This window comes from Hylobates moloch, unplaced genomic scaffold (genome assembly GCF_009828535.3).
Source record: "Hylobates moloch isolate HMO894 unplaced genomic scaffold, HMol_V3 SCAFFOLD_5, whole genome shotgun sequence".
Taxonomy (NCBI): Eukaryota; Metazoa; Chordata; class Mammalia; order Primates; family Hylobatidae; genus Hylobates; species Hylobates moloch.
In genome coordinates this window covers 50,901,089-50,920,318 of record NW_026652280.1, presented here as the reverse complement: position 1 = coordinate 50,920,318, position 19,230 = coordinate 50,901,089, and the positions used below count along the sequence as shown (strand labels likewise).

General features: G+C 35.8%; 1 pseudogene; it reads left to right on the top strand.

Annotated features, from left to right (window-relative positions):
• Positions 1–16,353: 16,353 nt before the first annotated feature.
• LOC116468100 (E3 ubiquitin-protein ligase ARIH2-like) lies at positions 16,354–17,909 on the top strand (annotated as a pseudogene).
• Positions 17,910–19,230: the final 1,321 nt, after the last annotated feature.

Sequence of the window (19,230 nt, the reverse complement as noted above, 5' to 3'; positions counted from 1 at the left end):
GGTGGTTGTCAGGGAGATAGGGGTGGGAGACTCAATTAGTCAGTGTCTGATGGTTGGTGACCTGCAATTGCTTCAATTGGTTATCTAAAGGCCTGTGCTTGTTTAGCTCCTAGAGAAAAAGGAACATTGTGGCAGTTAGAACATAGCATATTTTTTAAGCATAGTTGGGCATGACTTAAATCACTGCTTGGAATGGCTTAGGTCCTGTTTATAATTTAGTACTTTATTGTCACAGTCCATTCTGTCAGTCTTACGATCTCCATTTTAACATTAATACAGTTGTTGTGTCTAAACAGCAAGAGGGAGGGGGCTATAATGAGGCATGTGTGATCTTCCATCTTGTCGTGTCTAGAAATTCAGTTTTTAAGGTTTTCCTGGGATCCCCTTGGCCAAGAGGAAATCTGTTCAACTAGTGAGGATCTTAAGATTTTATTTTTAGTTTACTCCAGGAAAGTATAGGACAAATACACAGTGGAGTGGAAAGGGCAAAATGAGCTTGTCTGAATAAATACATAAAGACTGTCGTGGACACATTTAAAGTGTCTGGCACATTCTAGTCAGATTTAGCCTTATAAGAAAAACTTAGAAACTGATTAAGGGGAAAATGAGGTTAAACCATCTTGAGAAAATGGGATTCAAAGTGCACAGAGAGAGACACAATGTTCTGTCAGACTTACAAAGTTTCCGATCATGTAGAGGAAGGACATGGTGGTAAAACTGAAAATAAACACCTGGGGTAGGAAAGCTTCGTTAGATAGTCATGGATTCCAGACCTTCTGGAAAACTTCTGCCAATCAGTGTAATAGAAAACTTGGACTGGGAGCTCCTCATTGACGTTAATGCGTATTTGTGTTTCTTCTTTTCCTTTGACAGAATTTTTTGGTTACTAGATATTTTACAATTTTCTTCATCTTTTTTTAAATAAACAGTTATATGATTCAGCCTCATTTTAAAGAACTCAAACAACTAACTAGAATACAAAGAAGAAAATAAACAGCACCTTCAAAATAACCATGTTAACACTAAGATAACAACATTCAGATGTCTTTCTCTGCACAAATGCAGAGAAGGGTGCACAGATAAAAATATTGTTTGATAGGGAGAGCAAATGTTATAAAACAGGATTGTACTATGAATGCTAATCCAATAAGATTGTTCAACTTATTTTGACTTGATTATAAAAATAACAAAGCATCTGAATAAATAGTAAATATTTTGATAAATATTTACTATGGTTCCCTCTAAATTTATGGAAACACTATGAGAGAAAGACCAAAAGATCAGAATCACTGTGCTCTATTTTTTGGAGCGCATATTTTAATTTTAGATAGCTTTTGTAAAATATTTAATACACCTCTTACAAATTCTCCCACCTTCACTCCAATAATTTCAGTTTTTTTAAGTTGGATTTTATTTTAATTGTCAAATTTTACAACATTTGTATTCTGTTTCATAAATATAAGATCTACATTTTTTCTCTTTTTACATGTATCTTTTCTTTGGCTAAATTTTATGTTCAAATGGTTTTACTACATTTATGTATTTCAAAAGAAAACTCCCATAGATGGTGAATTGCCCATAGGTTAGAGTATTTAAAAATGCCTGATTGTTTACTTAAATGGATTCATGACTTGATTATACACTGGTCTAAAGCCACAATTTTATTCCTTAATTCTTTGCAGATTTTAGCCTTTCTTCTTCCCATCAGTGCGACTTGTTTTCTTTCTAGAGACATGAAAAATCTTTAAATATTTTTTTGTTTACTTAAACAAAATTTTCATGTATATAATTTTAAAAGTCAAATAGTTGTACTATAAAAGCCTACGATGAAAGCATTGGGCTTCCTATTGCCCCCTTTACTGATTTCTAATCCATTGAGGCCTTACTTTAAACCCATTGAACAGTTTCTTCTGCTAATTGCCTCTATATTTATAAATAGCATTCTTATATCATCTCTTGGTCTTTCTGTTTTAGATATGACTTAACAGCTTTCTATCATGAAATATACTCACATATTTTTTTGGGAGGAGGGTCAGGGCTTACCCTCTTCTGATGTTCCTAATGTTGTTTATGTATCATTCTTTTGGGTTGAATGCATTTTTAGTAGTCATCACTTCATTACACTGTAAATATTATTTACAGCTAAGAGAGGTATTGAACTACAATTACAAAGCCTTTACTTGTGCAATGTTTCATTTGTCCTGGAATTAATGACTGCCTTGATTTTCTTTTATTTGCTCCATTTCCTGTATAATTCGTTAATCACTAAGTTCATTGACATTACTGATGATCTAGAAAGTCCACAGAAATACATCAGTTACTCTATTATAATCATTATCTTCTTGGCAACATGCCCCCTGGAGGCCAACACTCTTCCGCTTCTATTTGGACTGATTGTTCTCTAGGCTTGCTTCACAATTATTATCTTAGGTTTTCCCTCACCATGTTCCTTTCGGTCTGTTTGTGTATCCACTCAATTGGATTCTGTATTATCTGCATTATGTGTCTCCTTCTTCTTTAGTATAATTATTGTAACTCCGGTAAATAAATTATATTAAATGCACTAATCTTCAGTTGCTTTTTCCTGGTAGTATATCAAGGGAAATTTTTTGACACCTTACCTATCTGATAATTTCATTACCCATCCTTCACACTTGGTTGACAGTCTGTATGGAAAATTCTAGGTGAAGACCATGTTTTCTCACAATTTTAAAGGCACTACTTCGTTGCTATAGACTGCAGTGATTTTGACAAAAAGTCCATTAAATTTCCATATCCTGATTTTTTTTTCTTGGTTACTTGTTGTTCTCCTCTTCACTTTCTTAAAGCCACTAAAATCTTCCCTTTATTCCAAGGGTTCTAAAGTTTTGTAAAACTTTCACCTAATTGTGAGTCTTTTTTTTTTTTTTTGGTGGGGCGGGGTCTCGCTCCGTCGCCACGGCTGGAGTGCAGCGGCGCGATCTGCAAGCTCCGCCTTCCGGGTTCACGTCATTCTCCTGCCTCAGCCTCCCGAGTAGCTGGGACTACAGGCGCCTAATCGTGAGTCTTTTTCCTCTCATTTTGTTGTCTACTTCATGGAGACTTTCATTCTGAAATTTCGTATTCTTTGGTTTGGAGAGATTTAATGAACTATTTCTGTGACAATTTGCTCCTTTCTGTTTTCTCTTTCTGTAACTCACGTTTTCTGAAAATCTGAATACTAGGCTGATTTTTTTTTTAATTTTTAACATTTTTAATCTTGTCTTTTTTGTTCTCCCTGGAGATTTCCTCAATTTTATTTTATTTTATTTTATTTATTTATTTTTTTTGAGACGGAGTCTCGCTCTCTTACCCAGGCTGGAGTGCAGTGGCGCAGTCTCGGCTCACTGCAAGCTCCGCCTCCCAGGTTCACGCCATTCTCCTGCCTCAGCCTCTCCGAGTAGCTGGGACTACAGGCGCCCGCCATCACGCCCGGCTAATTTTTTGTATTTTTTAGTAGAGACGGGGTTTCACCATGGCCTGGATCTCCTGACCTCGTGATCCGCCCGCCTCGGCCTCCCAAAGTGCTGGGATTACAAGCGTGAGCCACGGCGCCCGGCCAATTTCCTCAATTTTGTTTTCCCATCCTTTCGTTGAATTTTTATTTTTGCCATCAAACATTTGATTTTCCAAATCTCTTTCTTGCTTTCCAAACATTACTTTTTTCTAGATTTGAGTTCTGGCTCGTGGAGGAAATATATTTTCTCGAATCCGTCTTTTTTGTGATAAAATACCAGTAACATAAAATTTACTGTCCTAGTCATTTTTAAGTGCACAGTTCAGTAGTGTTAAGTATATTTACATTGCTGTACAACTAATCTCCAGAACTTTTTATTACTGTAAAACTGAAACTCTATACCCATTAAATAGCAAGCCCCCATTTCTCTCTTCCCCAAGCCTCCAGAAACCACCATTCTACCATCTGTTTCTATGAATTTGACTACTCTATATACTGCAGTAGCATTACACAGTACTCGTCTTTTTGTGATTCGCTTATTTCACTTTGCATAATGTCCTCATGGTCTATCCATCTTGTAGCACGAATTTCTTCCTGTTTATGGCTGAATAATATTCCATTGCCTGCATATGCCACATTTTGTTTATCAGTTCATCCACTCATGGACATCTAGGTTGTTTTTATATTTTGGCTATTGTGAATAATGTTGCTGTGTACATTGCATATACAATTCTCTATTTAAGACTCTGCATTCAGTCCTTTTGGATATATAACCAGAAGTGGAATTGCTGAACCATAGGGTAATTCTATTTTTAATTTTATTGAGGAACCACTATACTGTTTTCTATAGCAGCTGAACCGTTCACATTTTTTACCAACAGTGAATGAGTTCCAATTTCTCCACATCTTCACTGACACTTGTTATTTTCAGGGGTTTTGCTTTTTTGTTGTTGTTGTTTTGCTTTGATAATGGGCATCCTAATGGGGTCACGGCGATACTCATTGTGGTTTTGACTTGCGTTTCCATAATAATTAGTGATGTTGAGCATCTTTTCCTGTGCTCATTTGGTATTTGTTTTACCATCTTTGGAGAAATGCCTATTCAATGCCTTTGCCTTTCTGCATTGTTTCTTTCACTTGACTTTTTAACTCTGTTGTTGTTGGTCTCTATATTTCATGTTGAAAATTTTTCTCAAGTATCTGTAAATCTTCACCTGTCTGTTTATGTGTAAGAGTCAACTTATGTATTAACTGGAAGATCTGGAGTGTGAGAGGTGGAACTCACTCTGTGTGTGATTAATCAGGAAGTTGCTTATTTTAGGGAGCATCCCAAAACTGTACTTATTAGTATTGCTTTGATTTTAATGTTTTCTTCACTCTGTAATTTAAATTTTCATTTTATTATTCTGGTTTTATTTTTATTGTTCTGGTTTTATTTTTATTGTTCTGGTTTTTTTTATCTCTTGTTTTATCAAAAGTAAGTTTTCATAAAGTTCTTCTATAGTGCAGTTGTTGTAGAAATGCAGTTTCTGTTCCTTGTATTGTATTTTTTTCCAGATTGTATTTTTTTCTTGTTTTTTTCATATGTGTTCATTCATCCTTCTCATTTTTGCTTCTGTTTCTCTGGTATGCTTATTTTTAAAATTCTTGCTCAGACTTGAAAGTTTTTTCAGACTTTTGAAATAATAATTCAATTTCATACAAGTGACTTCTGTTTTACTTACCTTTTATCATTATTGAGGCATGATTGTCATCTCCTCTGACTCAGAGTTCAAGGACTGTGATTGTGTTTTACTGACGTTGCTGTAGTCCATCCTATGGTAAGAAGGCTGAGCTGGGTTAGAACCCACTTGGAACTACTAGTCTGTGGTACTTTGTAAAATGAGCAAAATATTCTGTACTAGGATTTACTCCACCTACTGGGAAGTACTTCCTGTTCCCATGGGGAATACCCTTGCAACTTAATGTCATCCCCTCAACTCAGAAAGAATCCCTAAAGCCTACATTTTTTTAGTATCAGAGAAAGCATATCCTAATTGTTTGCCTCTGCTATTTCACGCCTTTCTCTTGGAAATGATTTTCACTTCCTCCAAGTAAGAAGACAATATCCATGCCATTCATTCTTGTTCAAGTATCATAATATTATAAACTTTACTAGGATTTTATAAATGTACCACTTCCAGTGCAGAGGTCGGAATGGATTTTGGGTGCCCTGGAGCCTCACCAAACACTGTGTTTATTGCGGCCCTCAAGTTTTGGAGCTTATGACAAGAGGCTGTGCTTTCTTTTTTATTAAATTTAAAGTGCCTTTGACTATCTGTTTTTATTAAATTGAGTAGAAATTGGATGAAGAAGATTTTTTTAACTGGCAATATTTTACCACTTTTACCAAAAACTCTGTTAATATTTGAATATGATTTAATAGGAAGAATTTATATTGCACTTGATAAACAAAAAGGGAGAAAGAAAGTTGTAGACACATCTAACATCCCATTCTGCATTTTAGTTGTTTCAAATCGGCTGTTTTACCTACCAATTAATAATTATCTTGGGAGAAAACAAACTTGGATTTCAGTTACTCTGCCACTGGTTGGTTACATGTCTTGAGGTAGAGAGCCAAACTTTTGGATCTTAAATTCTTTAATAATGAATGCTAGTGTTGCATAGTTGATCTATAAGGTATCCTCTAGTTTTTAAATCATATAAATACAATTTTTTCTTATGCTTAAAAATAAAATTAATATTTAGACTATTATCATTTATACAGTTTTAATACTATAATATACATATAGCACTTAATTCTATAAATTTAATAAATATGTGTTAATTGCTGACCATTTTACTAGGCATTATGGAGAAAAAATATGAAGAACTAGAGTTTTTAGAAAGAGAGAAGAGAAAAATGAAACAAACGTTTTAATAACTAAATTATAGAATGCAGTATGATAAGCATCATAGGTACATATTTAATAAATGCATATAGGGGTTCAGATAGCATAGAGATTATAGTTTCAGACCAAAAAAATCATGCAGAAGTGAGGTTTGAGTTAGGTCTTAAAGGAAGAGATGCAGAAGGGAAGAAACAGCATGAACAGAAAAGGTAAAGCTTGGATTATGGAAGCTTGGAAAGCATTAACTAGTTCCTTATATCTGAATTCAGGGAATATTAGAAGGACTAACACGAGATAAAAGTAAATTTCTTTGAGTCTCTTCAATGATGTAGTTTGACCTAAATTTTAGAAAGATTAATATGACAATATGGAAGTTGAATTGAGAAAGAGGGGCAGAGAGGAGGGAAGTCAGCCAAGAAGAAAGCTCTTAGTCAAGGAAAGAAATAAAGAAAACCTGAATAAGGATGGGATCAGTGGGACTCAAAAAGGCAAGAGAAGAGAATGAATTGGAAATGACTCTCATGTTTTGAACCCAGATGAGTGACTATAAAGGTGACATCGGTAGAAATGAGAAAGTTTCAGCCGCGTTTTGTAGTTTTCCTTGTCTAGGTCTTTCACCTCCTTAGATAAGTATATTCCTAGGGTTTTGTTGTTGTTTTGTTTTGTTTTCTCAGCAGTTATAAAAGGGGTTGAGTTCTTAATTTTATCCTCAGCTTGGTCATTGTTAGTGTATGGCAGGGCTACTAATTTGTGTACATTGATTTTGTAACCTGAGACTTTACTGAATTTGTTTATCAAATCTAGCAGTCTTTTGGAGGAGTTTTTAGGGTTTTCGAGGTATACTGTCATATCATCAGCGAACACCAATATTTCGACTTCCTCTTTTCCAATTTGATGCCCTTCATTTCTTTCTCTTGTATGATTACTCTGGTTAGGACTTCCAGTACTATGTTGAATAGAAGTCGTAAAAGTGGGCATCCTTGTCTTGTTTTAGTTCTCAGCGGAAATGCTTTCAACTTTTTTCCATTCAGTATGATGTTGGCTGTGGGTCTGTCGTATGTGGCATTTATTATTTTGAGGTAAGTCTCTTCTATGCCTAGTTTGTTGACTGTTTTTATCCTAAAGGAATGCTAGATTTTATTAAATGCTATTTCTGCATCTATCAAAATGATCATGTCTTTTTTAAAATTCTGTTAATGTGTTGTTTCACATTTATTGACTTGCATATGTTAAACCATTCCTGAATTTCTGCCGGTGAAACCCACTTGATCATAATGTATTATCTTTTTGATATGCTATTGGATTCAGTTAGATAGTATTTTGTTGAGAATTTTTACATCTGTATTCATTGGGGATATTGGTCTGTAGTTGTCTATTTTTGTTATGCCCTATACTGATTTTGGTATCAGGATGATATTGGCTTCATGAGTTAGGGAGGATTTCTTTCTTCTCAATCTTTTGGAATAGTTTCATTAAGATTGGCACCCATTCTTCTTTGAATGGTTGCCCATCTGGCCCTGGACTTTTTTTTGTTGTTGGCAATTTTAAAATTACTGGTTTAATCTCATGGCTTGTTATTGTTCTTTTCAGTATTTCTATTTCTTCCTAATTTAATCTAAGAGGGTTATATGTTTCCTGGAACTTACACATTTCCTCTATATTTTCTTGTTTATGTGCTAGAGGTGTTCGTAGTAGTCTCAAATGTTCTTTTATATTTCTGTGGTGTTGGTTGTAATGACTGCAGTTTCATTTCTAATTCAGTTAATTTGAATCACCTCTTTTTTTCTTGATTAATCAAGCTAATGGTCTACCAATTATGTTTATTTTTTCCAAGACCAGCTTTGTGTTTCATTTATCTTTTGTATTGTTAATTGGAAAAGTTGTTTTTGGTAGACAGTTACAATTTCAGTTTTCAACATATGGAATTTAGGGTACAAAAAACTCTGTCAATAAGCTATCTCAAGAAGGCAGGGGAAGTGCTAGACCACGCATCGGAAAGACTTAAAGACCAGAAAAACAGATATGGAATTTATTCACGTAAAGGAAATGAAAGAAATCTTCAAGGAAATATGCCTAGAAAACAGCAGACCAAGGGCAGAATAACATTAAGAAACAGAAAAGTTAATATTGAAATATCTGCTTTACTTACTAGCACCTGAGAAAAAGAAGAAAAAAGGAAAGAAATGAGAAAGGAAGAAAAGGAAGGAGGGGAGGGAGGAAGGGAGGAAAGAAAGAAGGAGGGAAGGTAAGAAGAGAGGAAAGGAGGGAAGAAAGATGGAAGAAAAGAAAGGAAAAAAGAGAAGGAGGAAGGAAAGAAGGGAGGGAGAAAGGAAAAGGGTGAGAGAGAAGGACAGAGGACAAGAGGAAACTGAGCAGTTGTTAATTTTATTGGTAAGCTTCAATACGTTGTGCTTTAATGTTCCTCATTTGAGTCCAGGTTGTGTGTTATATCCAGATTTATTATAGAGCTGTAAAGTGAGCATTTTGTGCACTTGACTATTGATAACTTTGTGCTTATATTTCCCAAATGATCACTGCTCCTTGCTTGTGCCACTCTCTCAACAATTCAGATGGGGGAATATACATATATGGGAGGGTAGTTTTGGCCATGACTAGGTTCCTTAGCAAATATCAGCAGAACTTACCACATACCAACAAACATCAAAGAGTTCACACTGAGACAATATGAGGAAAGGAAGGTAGCAATGCTGCTTTTAACATACTAGGAACCCAATTCTTGTCTTTTAGAGCTCTCAGCTGCTTGATATGTTAACAAGTCAACCCCCTAACTGTACAGTTCCTGCAAAATATATCTGTCAAAAGAAGCCACGTTGTAATGAGAACAATTCAAATAATGAACAGAATATTTATATTTCTTAGTTTGTGTAATATGTTTTCTAAGTGCTTCATATTTTGTGAAAGCATTGAGTATGTCTTAACCATGTGGAATGTAATCAGTTCAAGAGAAACAGATTCATATTTACTTCTATTTTACCTATACCTTACATGTCTCTAATGGTCAGAGATATTAAATATAAAATTAAAAATAAAACAAAAAATTTGTTACAAATCAGAATATGCAAATACATTTAAATGATTGATTTTTACTGTTTGTGTTTGTCAAGAATATTTGCAAATCAGTAGAGTATAATGGTCAAGAAAACAGCATTTAAAATCATAGATTTGGTCTTGAATCACAGTTCTGCCACTAATTATCTGTAGTAAAAGCTTAAGCCAATTTAATAACATTCCAGGATTTTGTTTCAAAAGAGCAATGGCTTTCTTATACTGATGTTATGATAATAAGGTGAAATAATATGAACAAAGTGGGTAATATAGAAAGTGAAATCTAGTATGTGCTCAATACGTCATGGAAATTGTCATTTTCTCTGTTTAGAATTTCAATGTAAGAATAATGATGCATATAGGAATAAAGGACTTATTTTACATAAGTTAAAATTGTTTTGGCTAATTTGGCACTGACAAATAAAAATTACTTTAGAATGTTCCAAATTTGTTTCCCAATATTAATCACACTTTTTGTTGTGGGTTGAAGGGGATTAGGGAATGGGAGATACATTAAGAGCTGTTATTGAAGTCTTCAGAGATGACGAGCTTCTAATTAAGAAAGTGTATTTATGTTAATTGTAAATATTTCAATTAGTGAATTTAGATTCTGAAACATAATTCACTTTTAATGAAATCAAAAAGCTGTGTGAAAGATGGATACCATTAAAAACTTCAAGAACTCCCATTTGAAATTGTTTATAAACTGTTATGTTAGCTTAATAGCAAAATGAATTTATTTTAAAAATTGGCAATATGTTTTGAAAACTACATTATAATGAAGTTTTCCTGTATTACGTTAAAGTCAAAGAATAGAAGCTTTGAGTGCTAGAATTCTCCCACATTATTAAGCAAATGACAACGTAGGTAATTTTAGAACTTCATCATTTGCTAATGACTGAATTCAATGCAGATTTAACATCCAGTTATATTATGTTAAGCATGTTTCTAAAACTTTTTTAAAAATATACTTTTATTCTTAGATATTTTCATATCTCAGATAATGGATATATTTCCAGTGCCTCCAAAGTTACCTTTTTATACTATGAAAATTTCTATTTCAAATAAATTGAAATAAGTGTGTAATAAAGGAGAGAACTGGACAGATAATTAAAAAATTATTTGTGCATCAATGTTGATGGTTACCTTATTAGTTTACCTTGGTAGTTTGAGTGAGGTTAAAAATGTTTATAATTTTAAATAAAATATTTTTTATATTATAAATATTTCTTGAAATGTATTAGGAGAAATAATAGTATATCATAAATCAGTTTGTAAAGTTAATTCATGAAGTATTACGTAAAGAAAAAAATCAACACTTGCCAGCTTCATAATTAATAAATTTTAGGTGAGTGATATCTTCTATACTTATGAATTATTTTTTAAAATCTCTTTAACTGAATTATTTGAAAATTTTAAAACAAAGTAAAATGTTTTGTTTTGTTTCATAAGCATTACTTTTTGAGTATACAGCCAAAACTTAATTTTTTCTTTATAAGCATAAATATGGCTTCATTGTAACTTAAACACTTAACAAAAGAGTCACAGTAAGAAGAAACGTCATCTGTCTATATAGGATAGCTATCTTGATCCCTGTGAAATGATCCTGTATCTTGGATCATCTTTCATGATACAGACACTTCTATTGGAATTATTTTGAAGTGAATTATCCTCTAACCAAATATATAAGAATAAATACCTTCTGTAGGGTAATGGCATGATTTTCTTAAAAGTAGGGAATGAACTACATATACATATTTTATCTTATTTATTTAATACTGCTATAAAAAACCTTACTATTCTAAAACTAGGAAAATTAAATACATAGTTTTTAACTTTCCAAATGATGTATAACTAATAATTCCACAAGTTAGTAAATTTTGTTGTCAAGGTTAGAGTATGATATTTGAAGTTAGTTAATCTTAGTGGGTATGGTGGGAAATCATATTTCTGAGTACCAGATAAACTGATAAAATGTCTTTTGACATTTTCTAGCATATTGTTGGATTGGTGGTCACTTTTTTAAAAAATGTTTTTCAGGGGAAAATAATTTTGGCTAACTCATATGAATCTCTGGGAATTAAAGCCTACATTTGTTCAGGTATAAAATTACTTCCTAAAGAAAATTCTATATTTGAGTACATCCACCTGTGGCAGAGGTGCCAATCCAATAATCTTGGGCCATTCATTCCAATAAGAACTTCAATTTTTCAGTGGACATTTTGCCATCCAGCTGAAAGACTTTATTTCCCAGCATCACTTGCACAGAGACCTAATCAATGACTATATTTTGGCCAATAAGAAGTCATTGAAAGCATTTTGCGTCTACACTACAGTCATGTGCTGCATAAGGATGTTTCAGTCAACTAGGGAATGCATATATGATGGTGGGCTAGTAAGATTATAATGCGCATATACAGAAACCTGATTTATAGCATTGATATTGGCATTGCAGATCAAGTAGGGAAAATAATGGTGCTGGGACATCTTATTTCTATGTAGATATAGATCTAAATATAGATATAGATACAGATATAGATATGGATACCATCTAGGTTTGTGTAAGTACACTCTATAATGTTCACACAACACCCAAATCACTTAAAGATGCATTTCTCAAAACTCGTCTACTGTTAAAGAATGGGTGATTGAATTTGCTTCTTGGATTCCCTCCTTTTCCTTCCCAGTGACCAAAATGCATAAAATTATGACTGGAAAATGAACACTTATTTTTCAGCATGGGGCAGGACAATAAAGATGGTTAGAACAGCAAGAGGGGAGGAAGCTGGGACTCTGAAGAATATGGAGCTGCCACACCAGAACTGGACTACCTTCTCAGAGTTTCTTCTTATCTGAGAGAAATAAACTACTACCTTATTTAACTAATTTATTTTATTGTTGTTGCTGTATGCAGGTGAACTTAATGTTTATTGATATTATACTCTTTCTGCTCCAGATTTCTGTTGGGGTGAGGAAAGACTGGTGTCTTTCAGTGTATATATAACTATAGAACTTCATGAAAGACATAAAGTATTTTCATAAAATAAGGCATATATGGATTTCCCAATATGCCAGTGTTTTAATAGGTATTTTTAAGCCTGATGGCTTTATTCTTTGAGTTGTCTTTTAACTGTGGTGCTTGTCATAAACCCAGTTGAATCTTTCATATTCATGTTCAACTAGCCTGTGTTAAATGCCTATTTAGTGTTAGTCATTTTCTGATTTGCCAAACATTTATGTTCTTCACAATTCCGCTGCAGGATATGTAATATTATTTCAGCTTTACAATGAATAAGAAGCTCCAAAGGGATGTAACATATGTCAGGTGTTTCCTGGTGAGTGATGGAGCCCCTTGGAACAAGTTGGAATGTGTTACCTCTACAAAACCCAGAAAAGCGATCATTCAACTTTTTTCGAGCTTTCAGAAATATAGACATGAATGTCACATGATGAAAATCATTTCATTCATATTTTTTCAAAGTTCTTACACATATTTTACTGAAACCAATCTATAACTCTCAAGCACAAGCTTGTTTTATTCTTCGGGGTCATATAAAGCATTTATTTCCAATTTCTGTTGAAGTCGTTTTAAATATGTGAGTACAACTACCATGTCCCCTTATAAATCTTTTCTGCCTGGGTGCAATATCTCTAGTTGCTTCACCATTGATCATATTATATCTGAACTTCTCATTCTTCCACTTTTCATGATGTAAACTAAAGTCATATTGGTTTTATTGCTGCTGATTGAATTATATGTTTACTTCATCAATTAACATTTACCTTCCCTTTTTTTTTTTTTTTTTTTTTTGAGACAGAGTCTTGCTCTGTCACTCAGGCTGGAGTTTAATGTCCCAATCTCTGCTCGCTGCAACCTCTAACTCCCAGGTTTAAGCTATTCTCCTGCCTTAGCCTCCTGAGTAGCTGGGATTACAGGCACCTGCCACCATGCCTGGCTAATTTTTGTATTTTTAATAGAGACAGAGTTTCATCATGTTTGTCAGGCTAGTCTTGAACCTCTGACCTCAGGTAATCCACCCACCTTGGCCTCCCAAAGTGCTGGGATTACGGCGTGAGCCACCGCTCCCAGCCAACATTTAACTTTTAAGTATTATATTCCATGTAGGATGTCTATTAGTAAAAATATAGTAAGATTTAACCCGAAAGGCTAGCAAAAACAGTAAAAAGGACTCTCCTTGTAAAAAGTGATTCAATGACCACTGTCATACTGCATAAAACACTTGAGAAAATAATGTGTCTATAGATGATTCTGTTTGAAATAATACATCTGTCATTCTAATTTGAATATGATAGAACTGATTAACGAACTCATGAACGAAGTAAAACTATTATTCTAAGACCTATCTGTTTAAAGGCCTGCTTTGTTACCTCCCAGGTGCCAAGTGTCTGCTCAAAATGACTTGCAGAAAACAAGTAATTTTCCAACTTTTGGTAAATTTTATACTGCTATGTTGTATTATTTGAATTTGTATTTTAATGCATCCTTTCCTCAAAATATTTTATGATAACCTTCACTCTTTCCAACAGTGATTGGGTATATAGAAGCCACTAGCTGTCTTCAGTTCCCTATGGCAGTGGTCCCCAACTCATTTGGCATCAGGGACCGGCTTCATGGAAGACAATTTTTCCATGGACTGAGGCGGGGGAATGGTTTCAGGATGAAACTGTTCCATCTCAGATCATCAGGCATTAATAAGTTAGATTCTAGTAAGGAGCACGCAACCTAGATCCCTTGCATGTGCAGTTCACAATGGGGTTTGCGATCCTATGAGAATCTAATGCCACCATTGATCCAACAGGAGGCGGAGTTCAGGTTGTAATGCTGGCTCGCCCGCCACTCACCTCTGGCTGTGCGGCCAGGTTCTTAACAGGCCATGGTACCTGTTCCCGCCTGAGGGCTGGGGACCCTTGTTCTATGGAATCTGATGCAGCATAAATAAATATATAAACAAATACATAAAGCACCCTATGACATATGGTACTACAAAGTTTTGTCGATCCAGCTTAGTGCATTCATATTGTAAATTCATCTAATAACTGTGTTTCTCTATTCCCAGTGTGCACCTTATTTATATGTAAAGCCCAACTCAGGACCATCTTCTCCTGTGAGGTCATCCCTCTGCTTCTAGTTTTCACAAACCATTTTCAGCTCGTGTTTCTATAGCCCCGGTAGTTAGAACAACATAACAGTCTGCAGTTTATTGTATTTTTTTCTTGTAATATTATCTGTTCTTATTTCACCGAGTTACTAGAGCCCGACATTTGGAAGTTCTTCTAGACTAACTCTCTCTGACTTCTTCCTGCCTCTCTTTTCTCTTTCCTTGGGCAATCATTCGTTAAGTTCCTTGAAGATTCTACTGCACTCTACTCTGATGTGTACCTCCTTTCTTAGTTTTCCTCATTATTTCAATAGTGTCCTTGCCCTTACTTCCCAGCCTCATTTATTCTTTTTTCACACTGCCAGCAATGTTAGATAGCTAGAACAAAAATCTGATCACATCTCTTTCTGCTTGAAGTCTTTCATAGGTATTCCTATCCATTACTACAAACATCCAAATGAATGTTACCATTCTTGCACTCATTTCTTACACGACCCATGCTATACTGAACTATCCTGTAGTTTTTCCACTTATATTACTTGGTTCAGTACCTCCACAAGAAATGAAAGGAGTATTTGCACACTAGAATTATAAGAGAGAATGTATCAAATATTTTACATTTTTATCTCATTTATTTTTTGCTCAACTTTAAGAGGGAGGTATAATCATTATCCTCATTTTAAAAAGAAAAAATAGGGCATTTGAGAGGCTACATAAGCTGCCCAATGTGGCAAGAAGATAAACAGACAAGGCTAGAATAAAATTCACATCTTTCTTCTCCACAGCTATGTCTTTATCCTCTATGCCTTTTTGCTGTTCCATAGGCTATCCTTTCTGCCCAGAATTTCTTCTTTCTCTCCTCTTTGCTGTCAAATAAACTACAGTTACTCTTTTTAACTCAGCTAAAATGTCATCTTTTTTTCTAAAGCTTTCCCAAGAATCTCTAGAATCTCTCCTTCCACTTCAGCAAGATAAAAGCTTCAAACTTTGAACTTTAAAATACCTGGTATCTACCTTTTCTGTAAGATGTATTATGTTATACTATAATTATCTATTTAGGCATATTTTCCTCACCAGATTTAGTGCATGACTCACTTCCCTGTATTGGTTTGTTTTCTACATAGACTTATCTATGCATAAGTGTATGCATCCAGAAACAGTCTGTGGTTAATTGATTGACGAGTGCTATATAATTTGACTTTAAAATGCCCAAGAATCTAGAAGTGATATGCATAAATGATCTTAGTTAAATGGAGCTTTCACATTGTACATAGCTTCAAGCAGTGAATTTCAACAGTGAAGTTAAAACTTCTTATTGGAGAAAACAGAATCTCAGAGTATTAGTGATATGTGCAGCTTGTGCAATTTATCAGTATATGTTTGGGAAAATTTTCCCTTCCAAATGCTAATTAGGGAATATAAAAGGTAAACACATGTTTTGACACGTTTATATGTAACGTGTCAATATGTATGCACTCAATATGTATGCACTATATTCTAAACCTATTGAAAGTGGCCATGGCTGGACCGACGTTGGCCAGTCACCTCTGCCTCTGCTGCAGCTGGGCCCCAATCAGATCCCTCTGGCCCAGCCTGACTCGGTCTGGCTCACCCGGGCTCAGCGGCCGCGGAGCCACAGCTCCAGATGGAAATCATATTACATAGAGTATTTGGGTGACATCTGCCTGAGAGATCTCTAAGAATTACAGAAAACAAAAATACTAATGCACTTGAGAAAGCAGTAGTTTTTGGGGGAGGGGGAAAAAGCAACTGCTTTTCTGCAACTTGGCTGGATGCTAAAATGTCCGTGGAAATGAATAGCCAGGTGTCTGACAGCAGTGAAAGGCACTATGACTCAAATTGTGAGGAAGAGGAAGAAGAAGAGGATAAAGACCCTGGGGACATAGAGGACTATTACCTGGGAGTACCCAGAGATGTGGAGCAGCAGGGGGCTGATGCCTTTGATCCTGAGGAGTACCAGTTCACTTACCTGACCTACAAGAAATCTGAGGGTGCCCTGAATGAGCACATGACCATCTTAGCCTCTGTCCTAAAGTTATCTCATTCAGTTGCTAAACTTATATTAGTTAATTTCCACTGGCAAGTTTCAGAGAGATTGGACAGACACAAGTCCAATTCTGCTCAACTGCTCGTTGAGGCTCGAATTCAGCCTAATCCATCAAAACATGTTCCCGCATCTCATCCCCCTCACCACTGTGCAGTGTGTATGCAGTTTGCGGGAAAGAAAAACCTACTCTCCCTGGTCTGTCAGCACCAGTTTTGCTGCAGCTGCTGGGAGCAGCACTGCTCAGTTCTCATTAAGGATGGTGTGGGCGTGGGAGTCTCTTGCATGGCTCAGGACTGTCCCACTTCATACACCAGAGGACTTTGTGTATCCATTGTTTCCCAATGAAGAATTGAGAGAGAAATACAGGTGTTACCTCTTCAGGGACTATGTGAAGAGTCATTACTAGCTCCAGCTGTGCCGTGGTGCAGACTGCCTCATGGTTATTCGGGTACAGGAGGCTAGAGCTCACCACGTATAGTGCAATAGGTGCAACGAGGTCTTCTGTTTCAAGTGTCATCAAATATATCACTCACCCACAGACTGCGTCACAATCCGAAAACGGCTCATGAAGTGTGCAGACGACTCTGAAACAGCCGACTACATTAGTGCTCACACTAAAGACTGTCCCAAATGCAACATCTGCATTGAGAAGAATGGAGGCTGCAATCACATGCAATGCTCCAAATGTAAACACGACTTCTGCTGGACATATCTAGGAGATTGGAAGGCACATGGCAGTGAATAATATGAGTGCAGTACTTACAAGGAGAATCCTGACATTGTGAACCAGCGCCAACAAGCCCAGGCGAGGGAAGCCCTCAAGAAGTACTTATTCTACTTTGAGAGGTGGGAAAACCACAACAAAAGCTTGCAGCTAGAGGCACAGACATACCAGCGGATTCACGAGAATATTCAGGAGAGGGTCATGAACAATCTGGGGACATGGATTGACTGGCAGTACCTACAGAATGCAGCCAAGCTCCTGGCCAAGTGTTGATACACCCTGCAATATATCAACCCATATGCATATTACATGGAGTCTGGACCCAGGAAGAAGCTGTTTGAATACCAGCAGGCTGAGCGGGAGGCTGAGATTGAAAACCTCTCATGGAAAGTGGAGCATGCAGACTGCTATGACAGAGGGGACTTGGAGAACCAGATGCATATAACTGAGCAGTGGAGGAGAACCCTGCTGAAGGATTTCCATGACACCTAAGTTGGGATGTGGATGTGCAGGGGTGAGGAAGATAAGGCTGCAAGGTCTCCCGGCTGCCGTACTACATGCTGCAGGCTCTGCCTTTCATGACCCCTGGCGACAGCCAGGGCTCCACTCCTGAGAGACACTGGCAACACCTCTTAGTTAATTTCTGTTTTCTTCTCTTTTCGCTTTTTGTTTCTGCCAGGGTAGAGGCCATGTTGAACTGGTCTCTTTTCAGGACTTTTACTTCCCCCTGGATGGTTGTTGAGAGGGAGGGAAAGTGGTTTTTGGATAGCTATTAATAATATTAGATCATTACAACTTATGTAACTTTCAAAGTTTGTGCAATTGTACAAAAAAAGGCAAACTATAGGATAACACAGAGCCCTTTTTGAAAATAAATTGGCATTGGAGTGTAAAAAAAAAAAAAAGAAAAGAAAAAGAAAGTAGCCATGGCTATGAAAGAGTAAGAAATAGCAATATAAAGCTCAGTACACTTGGCAGGATATTAAGGTCCCATAAAACAGGACTAATTAAAAAATTACCAACCATTTCACAGAATCATGCCACCAAAAATATAAGGAATCTGGTCCTAACGAATCAAATTAATTGATTCCCCATTTAATAAGTGGTGTTGGGAAAACTGGCTAGCCATATGCAGAAAACTGAAACTGTACCCCTTCCTTACACCTTATACAAAAATCGACTCAAGATGGATCAGAGACTTAAATAAACATAAACCTAGGACCATAAAGATCCGAGAAGAAAGCCTGGCCAATACCATTCAGGACATGGGCATGGGCAAAGACTTGATGTCTAAAACACCAAAAGCAATGGCAACAAAAGCCAAAATTGACAAATGGGATCTAATTAAGCTAAAGAGCTTCTGCACAGCAAAAGAAACTATCATCAAAGTGAATAGGCAACCTACAGAATGGGAGAAACTTTCTGCAATCTATTCATCTGATAAAGGGCTAATATCCAGAACTATAAAGAACTTAAACAAATTTACAAGAAAAAAGCAAACAACTCCATCAAAAAATGGGCAAAGGATATGAATGGACACTTCTCAAAAGAAGACATTTATGCAGCCAACAGACATATGAAAAAATGCTCATCACTGGTCATTAGAGAAATGCAAATCCAAACCACCATGAGATACCATCTCATGCCAGTTAGAATGGTGATCATTAAAAAGTAAGGAAACAGATGTTGGAAAGGTTGTGGAAAAATAGGAACGCTTTTACACTTGGTGGGAGTGTAAATTAGTTCAACCATTGTGGAATACAGTGTGGCGATTACTCAAGGATCTAGAACCAGAAATCCCATTTGACCCAGCAATCTCATTACTGGGCATATACCCAAAGGATTATCAATCATTCTACCATAAAGACACATGCACACGTATATTT